Below are 18392 nucleotides of genomic sequence, written 5' to 3'. Positions count from 1 at the left end.
TGAAATATTCAACGACAAATATCTTTCCTTTCATAACCCACATGTTCTCTTTACGGTAAATAAATAACTATTTCAGTGCAATCAGACTATTTAGAAATTTTCTGGAAATGATTATCGATCGATACATCATTTAAAAAGAGCCCCTGGACTCTTTTATTATGGTAGTTCAGGTTATGAATTGATCGCACAATAATTCCTCCTTCAAAATTCTTAGTCAAATTTTAAATATAATCACAAAATTACATCTGATGTTCAAATTTTGTAAACTGATTTCATAGGTTTTGAAGGTAGCATAAACGGATACGGTAGTGATATGTCAACATTATAATTTACTTATTTGATTTTGTAATGTTTCCAATGCAATATACTCAAACTATTTATCTGTGCGATCTTCAGAAATCTTTCTGCTCTTTTGTAATAGTGTTATTTACACTTACAAAATAAATCTCAAAATTATTTAAAACAATTTTTCCAATTTCTAAAACACACAGGTTCATTTTCAATCGATAAATGATACTTCTTCCATTAAGGAACACATTATCAAATTTTCGATCGGTTAATCGTTGTATTTCGATATCATTCAATACATTTGCCGTTGTATAGATGATGCGTAAAAAACGACACGGAATGTATTATACCAAAAATAATTACAGACGGAACGTTTTTGTTTCCAGATCGTGAACAAAGGTTATACGATACATATAATATATCGTATAAAATAGGATATATATATATGTAACAAACTTAGAAATAAATGCCCACATTTCTATAAAAAAAAACCTAATCTACTTATTTATAATAAAAGGCAACTTAATTCTGTGTCGCCGCATAATACACTTATTATAGCGTGTATAAAAGCAATAAAATTATTACTATGAAAGACCTTCGTACAATAAACGGGTTAAAATAATTATTGCGATTCAAGTAAGTATAGAATTGATCAATTGACGGCGATCACGTGTGACCTTCAAGTAGTACCTATTGTAGAATAACAAACTGGCACTGTCGGCAAGTAGGTGCAGTCTACAGCGTTCGTTGTAAAGCCGACCGGTGCGGCGTCAGTAACCTCGGGTGTACGCTGACTATAATACTTTTCATCGGTAGCTAATATTATATCGGTAATAATGATTTTACTGCTACGGTACTTTCATTTTGTATTGTTTTAAAATAAAGATAAAGAAAATCTTTCGGCCGTGATCTTTGCTGTATATTATTTTTGTTAGTCGATACGTGTTGAAGGTCATCTGGAATCTGATTATTATACAGTAGCGCAGGATATCGCCTTCTAAAACCCTACATATGGTCGATGAATTTGTGCTGACGGAAAATAAAATTATTATTATAGTAGTACGCTAAAATTAGGCCCCCCTAAAAAACAAATTAGTAAAATATTTAATACTTTTTAATAACATGTACGATAATTTTTTAGTTTTAAGATGATCTATCTGTTGGGGCCAGCTTAATTAATTACGGAAAAATGGGAAAGGATAACAAAAAGATGGTGGTGAACGTTGTTAAAGGATGATCTTAATGTAAATACTCGAAACAAACAAACCTAGCCAAAGGAAAGCGCAAGGTTCTCTAAGCAGCGGGCGCCCATTTCGTACACAACTCCTTGAATGATAGCAATATACCCAGTTAGAAGTAGGATATAACTGAGCTTGATTTTTTTGCTTTAAACGTTTTTTTCCCTTCAAAGGTTAAAGTCGACCGAAAGTAGGTACAGGGTTCCTACAGGGATAATCTTTTTCATTCCCGGAATTATTTGGAAATATCCGACTAAACTACAAATCATCCGTCAAAATTCCACTGGAGAAACATCGGTTATTGTTCTCAGGAACAATAACCGATGACTGTTAGTAAATAATTTTCATAATTTTAAGTTACCAAAAAAAGAAAATCCGCTAAAAGTTACAAAAAATTACGACAAAAATTTATCTTCGGAAACGTAAATACAAAATATTATTAAATTGAATTTAGCGTATAACAAGAGTAAAAGAGATATAGAATTATTAAAGTTTAAATATAATAAATAAATTACATCGCTATTTATAGAAATATTTTAATTAACCAAAAGAAACGGATGTGTTCAAAAACTACCTGTATCGAATCCAAAATAAGTTGATACGAAGCTAGCGCATAGACCACCACACAAATACCAACTAGTAACTGAATATAACCCGAACGTACTTCTAAAAAACAAAAAAAAAATAAAAAATAAAATAATCGAACAAACATTAAACAAGAAAAAATTAAATTATCTCAAATACAAAACTTCTTGGTCCCGTTGTTCCAATTCATCAATCGCTGCGCACATAAGGATACAGAAAAACCTATATATATATATATATATATATATATAGTTCATTGTTACCACGTAGAAAACATCGGTAACTATACCATATACATTCTAATTTTACGCAAGAGAAAAAATAGTCGGTAGATTTATATCAAAGTTGTTGAACACGTATTATAGATTATTATAAGCGATTTATTCTTACTTAGGCACTACGTAAGTTTAATTACATTGAAACAAGATATATAACGTTAAAATACCAACAGATTCATAAATTTGTCTAACGAATGAAGTAGGCGCGGACAGATCTGGAGAAATATCCATATGTAGGAGGCAACGGTAGCTTGATGTCAGGCGGTACTTATAACATCATAATGATGATGCTTACCTACGGATACAGGCTAGGCGATTATAAGCATCGGATTAATTTTAAGTGGTAAGTAAGAAAAATGATAACATGAAATAACGTTTTAAGAAACTTTGGACTTAAATATAAGGGAAAAATATTTATAATGCGCAAAACAATTAGATACCGATTATAAGATTACATGATGAAAGATGTGTAGCTCTGATTCAGAAATAAATATGTTTTAAATCTGTCCTTGTTGCATCTCAACGCTTTCATGGAAAAATCAATATAGAATGCGAAGAAAAATTTTCAGAAGTAATATATAAGTAAAGAAAAAAGATAAGGATGTTAAGATTAACTTTTTTGCAAAGACAAAAATGCGTTAGAAGAAATTATTAATAGCACGGATTTATTGCTAGGGGAGAAATTCAGTCTAAAAATAAATAAAAATAAAATGTGAAAGAACTAAGGGTAATGCTCAACAACATACCAAAAGTTACAAATGTAACTATCGTCGTATTACATTGGGTGCAAAGTGACAAAGGGATGGAGGAAATAATTCAGATATATAAAGCAAACGCAATACAAGCAAAGGTAAGATTTCTTGCAAAAATGAAATCGGCTGGTACAAAATATATAATAATAATAATAATAAGAAATAATAATAATAATATTTAACAAGATACTATTATTATTAAGATATATAACAAGAAATTTTTATTTTTTTGTGGAGTGTAGTAGTAACGATCTACGGTGGAGAATAGAATATGAAAAACTGAAAAAAAAAAAACAAGTAAAAGAACAAATGTTTGAAATGTTCTGTTACAAAAGGATTTTTAATTATATAAAGCTCTCCATTACATCTGGCGTGGAACGACTCGTGGCAACTGATGGTTTTTTTTTTTGTAATAGAATTTGTAAAATCTGCTGAGATCTAGGGAAGAAACATATATCATCATGCTGCTTGACGGCAACTCCATTATACCTCCGCTGTGTTCATCTAACGATGTTTCAAAAAAGATGCAACCCTAACATTAAGAAGGTAGAAGTTACGCACAGGTAAATTTTATTTCTCCCTACAGATCAGCTGGCAACACTGTATTCAAGGTTAGCAGCTTGTAACGGTTGAAATTTCCTTCTTATAAATTTGTAATATATCGGTATAAATTCGTCTCTATTGTGCTATGTCGTTTTCCAAGGACGAAAGTATGTTTATTATAGAGACTTATTGCGCGCATAAATCCTACGTATGAGTGAAACACGAGTTTCATCTTTATAAGATAAAGTTTCCCAATTCTTCAGTTCATAAGTCCACAATACCGCCTTGACTAATAAATTTCGTGAAACCGGTAGTGTACGCGATCGGAAAAGCACAGATCGACCGTCACTGTTAACAGTAGAAGTTCTGGAAGATGTAAAAGAACATTTGACCTGTTCGCCCAGAAAATATTTCAGAAAGTTATCTTCACAGTCTGGCTTTCGTCATCTACAGCTTTCAGGGCTACTAAAAAATTACAATCGCATCGGTGTCGATGAAGAACTGAAAGAAGTTTACCGCGGAAAACGTTTTTAGAGTATCGTCCTCTATTTCGTTCTCTTGTTGACGACAACGGTATTGGAATTTTGGATCGTGTCTATTTTAGCGATGAGGCATAGTTTCACTCGGATGGCTACATTAATAGCCAAAATTGCCGTATATGGAGCGCTGAAAATCCCTACACGTTTCACGAACTATTATTACACGCACGTAAAATCGGTGTTTGATGTGCGATCTCCCGGCGTCGTAATAGAGCTTTATTTTTTGACAAATCTGTAGATGGTGTGGTTTATCGCAACTTAATCGAACAGTTTATTGCCGTGTTAGATTTACACGATCGAGAATGTCGGTTCCAGCAAGATAACGCAAATGAAACCGCTGATGAAACGCTGGATAATTATGTTATGGGAATTTTTTGGCCATCGTTTGATGTCAAAAGGGTTGGGGCCTCCAAGATCTCCAGATCTTACACCTTTTCCTTCGAGGGCATTTAAAAAGTGTAGTTTTTAAGAACAATCCTCATACACTTAAATTGAAGGCCTACACTGAAAGACAGATTTCAAACGTAATTGAATGAACATCAAACAAGCCACTAAAGGTGGCTGCAAATGTTGTGAAAGTGTTAAACCTGCATCGGGATCACAGGAAATCATTTTGAACATCTATTGTAAAGTTATTAATGATAATTTTAATATTGTTATATAAGTATTTTATTAATACTAATATTTTTGTAATAAATTCACGTCGTCAAACAAAAGGATTGCCTCCTTTTTGAAACACTGTTATTGCTATCTCAAGCTTTCTCCATCGTATTTCTGTCGTTTTCAATTTTCAACTCACACGCTCCCTTTCTTCATTCATTGACCTTTTTAATGCAATCATCAAGAATCCAATTCCTCTTACCACATGTCGCTAATCGGTTACCTTCTCTCTTATGCGCTTCCGCATTAGTGTTCTTTCTTCAATCATCCTGTTCATTACTTCCTCATTCCTTACGTTATCCGTTCATCTTACTTTCTGCATCCTTATCCGTATCCACATCTCAAAAGCTTAAATCCAGCCCTCTTCCTGTTCTTCATCGTTCATGTTTCATTTCCATACAACAGGACACTCCATACATCAACGATTGGTTAACCTCTTCCTTAACTCTAATATCTTTCTCTTCCTTAGCTAATCGATTAATCTTTACCTAATATATCATTTAGTCGTCACTAATCTTTTTTTTATTTCTATTGCGTCCTTCCTAGTATTCTATCACCATAATCCCCAAAAAGCTGTAGCTTTTACTCTTTCTATTCTTCCTTTAGTCATCCTAACCACTAAATCCTCTTTGAAAGAACCGATTGGTAGCGAAGTTTCCATCACAATAACGCCAGACCCCCACACATCTTTGACGACCCGTTGAAAACGGGGAGAGCTTGAACGGGAAGTATTTATATATCCATCCTTACCCTTGTACCATCAGACTACCATTTTCTTCCGTCTCTACAGAATTCTCTTAAGGTATAATACCGGCTTCAAAAGAAGTCTGTGAAAATCAATTATTTCTAGAAATTCTACAATGATGGAATTATGATTTTATCTCAAAAAAGCCAAAAGGTGGTCGATCAAAACGGCAAATATCTGATTTAATAAACTTAACTTGAAATATTAAAAAAAACCTTCTTTTAATTTTGCATTAAAATACAAAGTAACCTTTTTGCATCACATATATATCATATAATGAAGAAACGAAACTTGTGTTCTATTTTGATACTTACGGTCTAAGAAAACTCTCTACGGTTGCTAAGCTTTTTATAATAGCAGTAAATGGTAAATATTAAACTAGTCTTTAGTAGAAAACTACGTACATGAATTTCGAAATTTAATTAATTCACAAATGGTGAAAGTCTTACTAAAAATTATTGTCTCTACTTTGTGCTTTTTTCTGTATTGTCTCCTGGAAGATTAATTGGTGAACGAAAGAAAATTGCCCATCTACCCATAGATGCATAGAAAAAGACACAAGAAATAAAAAAGAATAAATTTTTGCAATTACCTGACAGTATTTGCAAAACATATGCAAAGTTACTAACAAATAACCGCAAATTTTATACATAGAATATAAAAATAACAAAATCTGAAAACAATTAATAGTATTATTAATATATATATATATATATATATATATATATATATATATATATATATATATTCTGCTAAGATCGTAATAATATTTGTATTGAATATAATTATCTACCTTTCTTAGCCTCATCATAATTAAACCACATGTTGACGCGTTTCGGATGTACTCCATTATCAAAACTCGTACCGGCGATTACAGTGAGTTTGAAAATGGAGAATATCTTAAACGCTCCAACAAGTGGTTAAATTATGACAAAGCAACGAAATGTAGATAATTGTATTCAACATAAAATGTAGTATACAAATTTACAAATACAACATAGACCAAATATTGTTTAACTGCAAAGTTTCCAAACTTTTTATGGGAACCATTAACGACAGCTGCCTACTTAATTACACCTATGATTACTTTTTAATGTTTAATAATATCAGTGTAATCGCGTTTCATCATGCGCATATTAGAAGTTCTTAAATCTGGAGTTAAATTACATATTTTTTGATATGTACAGTTTCCGACAAAATTGACATATTCAGTTCGAAAATTAGAATATATATGAATGATATATATAAACTTGAATTACATATCCATCGGTAATTCAAAATAGCGAATTTATTTACGGTGTCGTTGAAAGAATTAAACAAATAAAAATAAACTTTATAAAAAAATTACAGTTTTCTTAGGAAATACGTTGGGTTGGTCTAGCGATTAAACACGTCATTCCAAGATCAACTGATTTTCGAACTCGAGATTTCTAAGGTTCGAGTCCTTTAAAGGCAGTTGCTTTTGTATGGATTTGAATGCTATACTGTGGATACCGATGTTCTTTGGTAGTCAGGTTTCAATTAACCACGCGTCTGAGGAGCGGTCGACCTGAGTCTATACAAGACTAAAGGTTTTTCCGGTAGACTATATTTACACTTACATTGATCTACGACTGCAGCTACGTCAGGCTTGGGATAGCGGTAACTGCAGTTGCTAATCTATACGCGCACACCCAGACCCGGCAGTAGCTAGAAAATTGGTTGGAGAAATCAAACAGTTTTCTTAGAACTTCCTTAAAGACAATTTTTTTTTTTACTATTTTAATTTCCGTTTCTTTGATAATTTCTTTTCTTTTCTTTTTCCTGTTTAGCCTCCGGTAATTACCTTTCAGATAATACTTCAGAGGATGAATGAGGATGATATGTATGAGGGTAAATGATTATTTGATAATTTAATCTTCCTTAAGAAGACTTAAACATCAGAACACTTGTTTATCAACCGCTATTCGTTATTTACAAATATAGCTCTTGAAACAGAAATCTTTAAGAAAAAAAAATATTATATAGAAATCAAAGGTGGTAACTCGATACTAAATTATACGTATCCTTATTTAAAAAAAAAAAAAAAACATATTTATGTTGTTTTATTTTTTTTTGTGACCATCTTGTGATGATTTTTAATGACTAAATCGATCTGGATATTAAAATATTTAGGTTAAAACTTTTTTATAGGTTCTATAACTTTTACCGATGATTCTGAAGATTAATAATTCGCTTCATACACGGTATAAGAGGCATGCCGTCTCCGTGGCGCGAGTGGTAGCGTCTCTGCCTTTCACCCGGAGGTACTGGGTTTGAATCCCCGTCAGGCATGGCATTTTTCACACACGCTACAAAACATTCATCTCATTCTCTGCGAAAAGAATTGCTTGATTGTGAACAAAAAAAAAAGTATAAGAGGCTTTGCGCAGTTGCGGAGGGAGTTATAATCAAGCTGGAGATGTATGCAGCGGTTGTGTCGAAATGATAGGGCGGAGTATGTCGAGGCTGCTCGAGATTATAGAGATCGCAGACGTGCCCTCAATTATGAGATTTAGAGTAAAGCGCAAAGTATGGATGGAGCTATGCGAGGATTTGGATAGGGATCCCTGGGGAAGGGCCAACCAGATTGTGCTGAAGAGATTTGGTTGGCGCCTCCCTGTATTGACGATGGATAGGGCGAAATGTGAGGTGGAAAGACTCTTCCCTTGCGCTGAATGAAGAATAGTTGGCCCTCCAGTTTTGGAGAGAAGAAGATATACTGCTGATGAAGTTATCATGGCAATAAACAGGATGGGGAATGAGAAATGTCCGTACAGTACCTCGGTTAGGAGTAATTATTCTTGTATATAAATCTCTGGTTCAGTACACTAAATAAATAGACATTGTTCACTTTGTATTTATATATGATCCATTAATGTTTAAATGGATGATACAAAAGATTATGTGTCAATATACATAACTATATAAATGCTTAATTTGTTTATTATACTGTCGAATAATATACATAATTTACTGTATGTATATGTTAATGAATGTGTTTTCATAAAAAATATAATAATTAGTAGTAATGTTCTCTAAATGTCAACTGGTGTAATTAGGCCAACTGAATTGTACCAACTTTATACTTTACATGAATAAGAAGAAGGGACAGTTAGTTCTTTAATTATCATTAATGAGAAGGAAATGATGCATGAGTGAACACACTGCTTGCCAAAAAACATATGATGATTTTTCCCTTGTCAATATTTTAATAACATGTTATAGTAATAATATCAACAACACTTGATTTGTAATCTCAATAACTTATATAATAATATAATTGTAAATGAATATATTAAATAATGCTACATAGATTATGACATATTACAGAGCAACAAAGTTTAAATGTGGATATCTGTTAAATATAATAATACAATTAAATTATTAAATCTTACTCGACTTAAAATTGTATTCATGCTCATTTCATATATAATACAACAATAATAATCATACAATTATATAATGCATGACAATCAAAGCTCATGTGTATTTTTTGTTGGTTTACCGACCGTACTTCCTTGTACATTTAACAGAGTATATATATTGTTCAGAGTTAATGATCTGAATATTTTCAATAAGTGTGTACCTAAAATCGGATAGATTTAGGATTTCTTCTAGTGTGTTGTTTGTGGTTCCATTTTGAAGGTGTTGATAATAATAAATAATCTCTAGTGTTGTACTGCACCTAGATAATTTATTGTACGTTGAAAATAAATGAATAAATAATCTCTAGCATCATATGCACCTTGAATAAATGAGTAAACACTCTGAAATGAATCTTGGGAAATCCTCATACATAAATTGTGGGATATTCTGCATACAATTATAATGAATAATACTTACGTTTATGTATACAATGTTGTATGTATTTATGTATGTACATGTTGCATGCGTGTGTGCATGTATGTAGTATAGTAACTAGTCTGTAGACTGTCTAGCAGTAAAACATGATATTAAAATTGAACATGATATTACAATTATTGCTATTATATTATAGTATGCAGCTTAAGTTATAAACAATAGTACAACATTTATGAACATATCAATAATCGTATTTTTGAAAGAACAAATCAATGAAATTACAATAGCAGTACAATATATAAATATTGAATTAATTTATTATTAGATACAAACTAAATGAAATTGTAATAATGGTAAAGTTTGCAAATAATATACTCAGTCATTAGAGGTTTGTAGTAAACAATTTATGCAAGGTCTTCTAAATTGACTATCAGCTGTATTCAAATCAACAACCCTATGAATCTTTTAAAGGTTGAGATAAATGAATGAAGTCAAGTCATATACTAATTCCAGATGAACAGCCTTGGTAACAAGACATATAAAAGTGTGAGATAAGCCTTACGCAAGGTTTAGGTCTCTGCCCGCCATGACTAATCATAAGTGGGCTTTAAAATCTACTGCACAAGAAGATAATGTTCGGAAAGGAATCATCCTAAAAGGTGGTAGTCGATCAAGTTGTTAAACCTAGGTTCTAGATCTCTGTCTGCCGTGAGGAATCACAATTGGAGAGATTAAATTACGGTACTATTTATAAATGAGATCATCAATAGGTTCATTATTGTAAGTACCTAATAAACCTCCGGTTTTACAATCGTTTGTTAACTCTAATCTAAAGTCTTCAATTATTTATTTATTTCCTGTTAATGTAGTCAATGAATTTTTAACACGATCACCATCGTTCTTGTTTTTGTATTTTCTGATGTGGTTGTATAAGTTTTAGAAGTACCGAAAGAACTGACAAGCAGGTAGTTAAAATTAAGAAAGCTATTAAGCTAATTTCAATCTATAGACGTCTTGAGTGAACTGAACAGAGGTGTAATGTGATGATATTTGAAAAAAATTCTTCTTCTTTTATATTATTTATTGACATCAATGATATTTTAATGAATAAACAAACAACTGGTATAAGCTTTCTTGAATATTTCTAACAAGTCTAAATTATTACAAAAACCACTTTGTCTCGTAATAAATGTTACAATTATATTAAGAAATCCTTTGATAGCACTTATTACAATAGGATGGCTTTCAATGTATCATAGTTGCCAATAACAGAAAATGACGTAGCATTAAGAAATTGTTTATATTCATCGAACTGCAACTGGACATCTTCAGTATTCAACTCGACTTACATCCACTCAAAACAGTTTAAATTGACTGATAAAGCACTTGGTGTTTGGTTTTTAAACAAATCAAAATATCGAGTCAATAATCCCATTAATGATTCCAGTTTATTTATTTATTCTGCTTAATAAGTGGACACATATTCTTTATTAATTTAAATCTATTATCTAGTATATTTTCATTGGTATTATTAATAACTTCTTTGTTTGTTTTAACTTAATCCATTTTTCATCTAATAATGTGTTATTTGTTTTAAAATAAAGCGTTGGTTTTAGAGCTGCTGTTTTAATATTTAACTCGTCTTAATTCCGATTCAATGAACATCATAATTCAGTTTTCGATAAATGATTATTTGGCATACCAGTGAACAAATGATAGTTTTCACTCAAATCATAAATAAATCAAAATTATACTTATTCAGAACAATTTCTAACCTTAATGGTGTTTTACCAATAATTGTTGACCTTATTGTTAATTCAATATAAATGTTTTCTTTTGTTCATATTGAATTTCCAATAGTTTTTCTTTATTGTTATATAAATAAATAAGCTGACCTATATTGATACTCCTACCACTCATATCATTTATAAATCTTTCATTGTCAAACTTAGATAATTTTCATAATTCATTTTAAAGCGGTTCAGAATTATTTTCTTTTGTTTAAATAGATTTAAAAGAGTATTTCATTTTTTCATCTTGATCAATATGTTTAGATTCTAAACTATTCTCTTTATTTAAACCGTGTTTGAATCTTGTTTTTAATTCTGAAATAGGTGTAGGATTATAATATGGAATGTTTGAAGGAAGTGAACTCGTCTGAAGAAAACTTGTTTGCAAATAACATCTGAGGACCTTGTAATAGGTCCATTCTCAATACACCTGGTTTCATTTTAATGTAAGCTCTTTTCTGTTTCATGCAAGAAAACCTATCTCAATAAGTTCATATTGGTTTGTTTTAAGTCACTGTTTACTGTGCTTTTAACATTTGCTCCTGAAGAAATAGTTGCTTCTTTTTTACAATATCTCAGATAACAATAATTACGATGGCATAAATTACTGCTGTAGAAAGGACAGTTAATTTAAAATATCCCTTAACTAGTCACATTGATCCTGTTTTGTTATAAACTAGTTTATTAATATTATGTCTACAATACCTGTTAAGTTTTACGGTATCATTCTTCACTTATTTCACAATTAAATTAAAGTTAATGAAAAGTACCTTTCTGTAATCTCTCTGTACACTGTAAGCTCTCTATAGCAATTGCTCTTGATGATAATAATATTAATGAAGATAAATATAAATTAAAATGATATAATAATATAAATTGTTGCGAACTCAATTCCAATGTTGAATGATGTCTGAATCTCCAATAATTCCTTTCTCTGGTATTAACCATAAATTAAAGTATTTAATTGCAGAACCTTCAACATTCGCGGTTGGAGAACAAAAAATATGTCAAATAATATCTACCTTAGTATAGTACCTCTGTTAGGAGTAATTATTCTTGAATATAAATCTCTTGTTCAATACACTAAATAAATATAGACATTGTTCACTTTATATTTATATATGATCCTTTAATTTTTGAATGAATGATACAAATGATTATGTGTCAGTATATATAACTATACAAATTCTTAATTTGTTTATTGCATTGTTGAATAATGCATATAATTTACTTTATGTATATGTTAACATAATGAGGTGTGTTTTGACTAAATAATATTATAAATATTAGTGATATTCTCTAAATATCAGCTGGTGTAATTAGGGCAACTTAAATGTAACTTTATATTTTTTCATGAATAAGAAGGGACGGTTAGTTTTTTATTTATGATTAACAAGGAGGAAATAATACATGAGTCTGAACACTAGTGTCGGAATATTTCCAGCTTGGCTGGAGTATCGACGACTTGCTGGCGAGTGACTTGGTGTTGGGATGGCTTCTGAGCAGTCTCCCCGGCACCCCGACGCTAAAGCAAAGTCTTCCGCCTGGGGATCACCACTTACTGACCCCAGAGGCGCTGGTCTCGAACAGTTCGTGGATGCTCGAAACCTCTACTTGATTAACGAGGCAGAACAACCGCCGAATTTCTCTTGCGAACTGGGGGAAAGTTACATCGACGACACGTTGGTGACGGACGATCTGCTTAGAAATGCAAGTAGTTGGACTGTTTGGCTCGAGGCCAGTGTGAGCGATCATAGGCTTACAACCTATGAGATTGCTTACGGAGGCGGTCTAAGAGCTCCAGATTCGGGTCGCTATAACCTAAGGGGCCTGCGTCAGGGCACTGATATGAAAGCATTGATATGAATGGTTTTCTAAATCGAGGCCAATATGTGCCAACACCTTCATTGAAGGTGTTGGCACCGAGGATTGCACCTTAAGTGCTCGTGCCGAGGTGAAAAGCGCCGACTGTATATATGTTTCTGCAATTTATATCGACATAGCGACAGCATTGCCTTCCTAGAATTGGGAGTTCTGTCCTTTATGAATTGGAATGCCGCACTGTTTCCGAAGCCCTACATGCCGTGATGTAAGACTATCTGTCTAACGGCACGGCTCTGTTCAACGATACGCGCCTAGTTTTAGAAAACTCCGTAATCAGGGGAAGCCCGCAGGGTTCCGTTCTCGGCCCCCTGCTGTGGAACCTGGTTTTTAACGGATTTCTGAGATTGGCATTCTCAGACGGGGTCGTAGCCCAGGATTTCGCCGATGACTGTCTCCTTTTAGTTCGTGGTAATTCACGAGCACAGCTGGAAGAAAGAGCGTAGACGACCTTGTCAGCCGCAGAGACCTGGATGGACAATTAAAATTTAAGGTTTCTATACCTAAGACGAATTATATGCTTCTGAAGGGCGCAGAAAAATTACCGTACAGTCTAAACCCCCGCATTAAATATAAAGTGTAATCAGTCGAGTTAAAGTTCATAAATACCTAGGTGTTTTGTTTCATGAAAAGTTGCTGTTTAACAACCATATTAAACAAGTAGCGGTGAACGGAGGCTCTGTGATGCACAAGCTTAGCAGAATTGCTCGGAAGGACTACGGGCTGCTGGGTCGTCAATTGTACATGGTGTACCGAGGTGTTTTCGAGTGTATGACCTCTTACGCTGCGCCCGTTTAGGCGCATAGGTTGGAGAGGAATAGAACACTTATTCTAAATTTAAGGAATGCCCAGCGCAGAGCCTTGACAGTATGCACTGGTGTTTTTAAAACAATCTCGTATGAGGCTGCTATTGTATTGCAAAAGGCTCCTAATTGATTTAGTGATGAAAGTTCGGGCGGCCTTGTGGAGATTGCGAAGAGGGAGGCCGAGTTATTTGGGATGCGGTTTCGAGCCGGGCTTGTACTGGAGCGGTAAGGTGATCACAATCTACCGGAGCTAAATTTCGGACAGTTGCTCATCTCCGCCCCTGCGGAGGCGGGAGAAGTACAAATTTATACAAGATTTGGGGGGTTGGTACGCCTCTAGTTCATTTTTAAGAGCAATGGGAGCCCAGGTTCTCACCAACCATCTGAATTTAAAGCAATACCTGTATAGGTTTCGCCTGGCAACTGATGAGCTGAGTGTCTGTGGGGAAATCCAGTCGAACGAACATATGACGATCGACTGCCCCGCTCTTGGAGCCACCCTGGAACTTAGAGATCAAGGGGAAAATTGGCCACCACAAGCGGGGAGTCAATGTGGTGTGAGCCGCACAGTCGGACAGTGTGGGAGTTCCTTGATGCAGTTGCGTCGTTCAACCGCTATCAGTAGTTTCTTAAGGGAAAAGACTTTTACCGCGCTGCTGAAGGAGGTTATCTTCGAGAAATGGCTGGCCATCAGCCAATAGCTCCAAGTACTGTAAATGATGGACAGGTACTTACTGGCATTTAGGGACGTAGGTGTGGCAACGAATTGCTGTCTTAGATGAAATAAATTTTATAGTTGTGACCTTCATATACTTTAGTATAGACGGGGTGCGCCTACCCAATTTAGTTAATATGTGACAAGTGAACGGCTGGATACAAAAGCGAGTGGTGTATTTTATCACGCTTTTTCCGTTCACGCAGTTAGGTTAGATTTAGGAGCTAGATAGGAGACTGATCGCTTAAACTGTTCGAGGCTCAGTAGCCCTTCGCGGCACAGACATTCGGTCTTATACTTTAGGGCGACCGAATGGGGTGGTGGCGAAAGTAATGCCAGCAATCCAAACGTGCAAGGGTTTCTTGAAAACGTTAACGTTTGCAACAACTTTGATGTCCAGAATTTTAGCCGATCGCTAAACTTTCCTTTATAACTACGTCGAAGCTGCAACAATAGCTATAGATAGGAAAGTAAAATACTACTTAAAACCCACCTAAAAATTATACAAAACAAAACAAAAGTACATTGTTTAATACTTATAAAAACCTTAGTGATGGCCGTTGAAAATATTCTATTTTCCAGATTTTTTCCGGTACTATTTCTTGTTAATATTTTTATTAACTATTTTTTTAACGCCTACTCTTGTTGATTTAACGTTATTACTGTTTATGCTATTTTCATTCGTTCGTTTATATATCTGTGGTTATCTTCCATTTGACGAAACACATCGCAGGCAAACTGAACGTGTAGGACACATGTGGTCCACAGATCGGACAATTTTTGGAACCCAGTGATGGTAGCGATTATGACATAATGAATGTTTATTGGATCTTACTTGTCACTAAAAATATGTTTATTAACTTGGACGTTTATGTTACTTGTAATCTTTTACTGTTTGTTTTCGTGAGGGGGTCATCATTGGATAACCCTTTCTTACGTCTTATTTTAACATGTTATTAATTTACAATTTCGTCAGGAGAAATCGATTGTATATTTTTATTCTACAACAAAAAGAATATCGCTAATTTGGCGTCAAATTCTAAACTTAAATGTACAGAAAAATTAATGTAAAAAAAAAAAAAATTAAATTACGTTTAATATTGTTATAAATATTACATCAGTAAGGTAATTGGTAAAGGGCAATTCCTTCGAAAGTAAATATTAATCAAAAAATTATTAGTCAAAACTATCATAAACACAAAACGTACCTCAGAGAACAGAAAACCACCGTCGTACAAAATACATCGCTATATTCGAAATGTTCAAAAATATTTTGGTTTTTACTGTATAAAAATCAATTTAATAATTTCATTAGCCGGTAGATAACATTTTATCAAAAGAAAAAAAAATTGTATAAAAATCATATTTTTAATAATTGCATTCGTAGATAATGAATTTTATTAAGAAATTCTTGATATATCCAGGAATGTAAGCTGAGCGTGCTGAGCAGCCAATTTAGCAATAGGAATTGATATAACGCATACTTTGTAGCAGTTAATAACATTCTCTTTATAGATATCACGAAGCGCGTAAGTTTAAAAATAAATAAAAATGCATAAATAAAATAATGAACGTACAATTAATTAAAAATTAAATTAATAAATAATATTCATAATACTGTAATGTTAATAATATCATACATCTTACAACATTTTATTGTTAATTTTAATTGATGTGAAATAGGATAACAACATAATTAAACGCGAAATAATTAAAAAGATTTTCGCAATATCGCTTAAATTAATTGACGGCTGTATAATATTGTTATCGACAAATTAGAAAATTCCCAACATAAAACCTTATGTTAAATTAAAGCAATTACACCAAGTAAGATTATATTAATTTTTTTTTTCAAATATTTTGCCGTCCCAGACATCCAAAGAACAAATCTGAATAATTAAAAAACATCACGCCTAAATCGAAAATCTAACCAACATTAGATAGTACATTTCCAAAAAATTTTAATCCCTAGTAGGAAGAAGACAAAGGAAAGTACGGAGAGAGCAATTTAAAACTGAACCGAGCCGGCTCGGATGGTAATTATTTGAATGTTGTCTTTAACGCTGCTATTATTAGCGCCACCATCGGTTGTACTTGTGTATGTTACTACTTTCTTCTATTGTTGACAGTTGAAAACGGTTCATGCTTCAGTACGGTATAGTTTTTTTCTTTGTAACTGTATTTTTTAAAAATGTTTTATTCGACTGAGGAAAGGGTCGGTAAGTGTAAGCTTGTAGGCATTCGGGGTCCGATCAAGAAACTCGTCAAATATTCGCAGAATACCGATATCACAGCAAAGAGTAGCGTATACGATTCGGATAAAAAAATAGTCTACCACGGGTTCAGTCTGAAATGCAAAACGAGCTACCTTTCGTTACAAGTCGAGATGTCATGGTCGGTATTCAAAGAATTCTTGCCGCTCGGAAAAATCTATACGTAAATTATCACAACGAAGCGATGTAATACGCATCTTTCCGTAAAATTTTTCACGACTGAAATTTGAAGCCGTATCATTTTACTATTTATAAGAACAGACAAACCGATTATTCAGACTGACTTTTCAAAAAAATTATCGATGGACAATTAGACCTCATGCTGTATTTCATGTTGAAAGAGGCACAGTTTCATTTATGTGGACATATTAATCAGCACGACACAAAAATCGACACAAATCGTTTTGGACGATTGAAAACCCTCCCCGGATGTTCGAGCGTCCACTTAAAAAAGAAAATCGGTGTACGGTGTGCTGTTTCTGCTAATCGTATAGTGGCACCGATACTTTTTAACCGGACTGTGACTAGAGGCCTGTACTTATTTTCAAAGAACTGTACGGTTAGAAGATCGTGAAGAAGAATACGGCTTCTTCCAACAAGACGGAGTAATGTGAAGCAGATCAAAAAAAGATTCACTAGCACGCGTTCATGTAGCTTTTACAAATGAACGAACTGTTAGAAGAGAGGATGGCCTCTGCGTTACCCATTTTTGTCTAGTTGCAATGTTTTTCGTTTGAGGTCATTTAAAAAATACAGTTTAAGAATCGAATTCCCACATTATCGATGAACTAAGGGCGAACATTTAACAAGAAATCAAAGACATTGACAAGAACATTTTGCATCAGGAGATTCTCAGTACGATCTCTCGAACACAAAGTGCATCGCCGGACACTTCGAACATATTTTGTAACATATGGTAAATTTATAAACTTTTGCTAATAATTTTTCATTTCATTTGTAAAATGTTACGTGTTGAAGTATGTCGAACAGAAATTACTTTATTAAATTCCAGCGTAGCTCAAGTTTGTTTTTGCATATGCTGTCGATTGTCTTTATAGAAAGCCCATCGACAGAAAATTACAGAAAACAAATTGTAAAAACAACCTTACTTCTAAATAGTACAGAAGAAGGTTCTAAGAAATCGTGGGGAAAAAATTAAATTTTCCCCTCCGTATAACGTCGTGGTAAAATATATTTTTATAAACTTCACAACATCATTCTTGCTAGGCAGTTTAGATACGTAGGGCAAACCAATGGGTTGTAGCCGAGCATTATCTGGAAACCGCTCGCAAAATTAGTTTCTTTACTTTTAAACAATGTACGTAATAAAGAGGAATTAACTAGCAGAAAAGTTACTTTATCAAAATAATAATAGGATGCTTCATTGTTGGACAACGATTTATTTTTAAAATTTTTCAATCATAAGAAATCGTTATCCCCACCGTAAAATTTTGCTCAAGATCTTAGATATATATCA

The 18392-nt window shown here is 33.2% G+C and overlaps 1 protein-coding gene and 1 long non-coding RNA gene across 2 annotated transcripts in view; one reads left to right on the top strand and one right to left on the bottom strand.

The window, feature by feature from the left end:
* Positions 1-18392, top strand: part of LOC142332165 (uncharacterized) — a 305166-nt gene that overhangs the window by 59300 nt on the left and 227474 nt on the right. The gene's annotated exons all lie outside the window — the stretch shown is intronic.
* Positions 2102-18392, bottom strand: part of LOC142332168 (uncharacterized) — a 216153-nt gene continuing 199862 nt past the window's right edge. Inside the window, exon 3 of the long non-coding RNA XR_012758185.1 lies at positions 2102-2192. This is a non-coding gene — a long non-coding RNA (uncharacterized LOC142332168). The remainder of the gene's footprint in view (positions 2193-18392) is intronic.

The sequence above is a fragment of the Lycorma delicatula genome, chromosome 11 (assembly GCF_047948215.1).
Source record: "Lycorma delicatula isolate Av1 chromosome 11, ASM4794821v1, whole genome shotgun sequence".
NCBI classification, from domain to species: Eukaryota; Metazoa; Arthropoda; class Insecta; order Hemiptera; family Fulgoridae; genus Lycorma; species Lycorma delicatula.
This window is presented reverse-complemented; position numbering and strand designations above follow the sequence as displayed.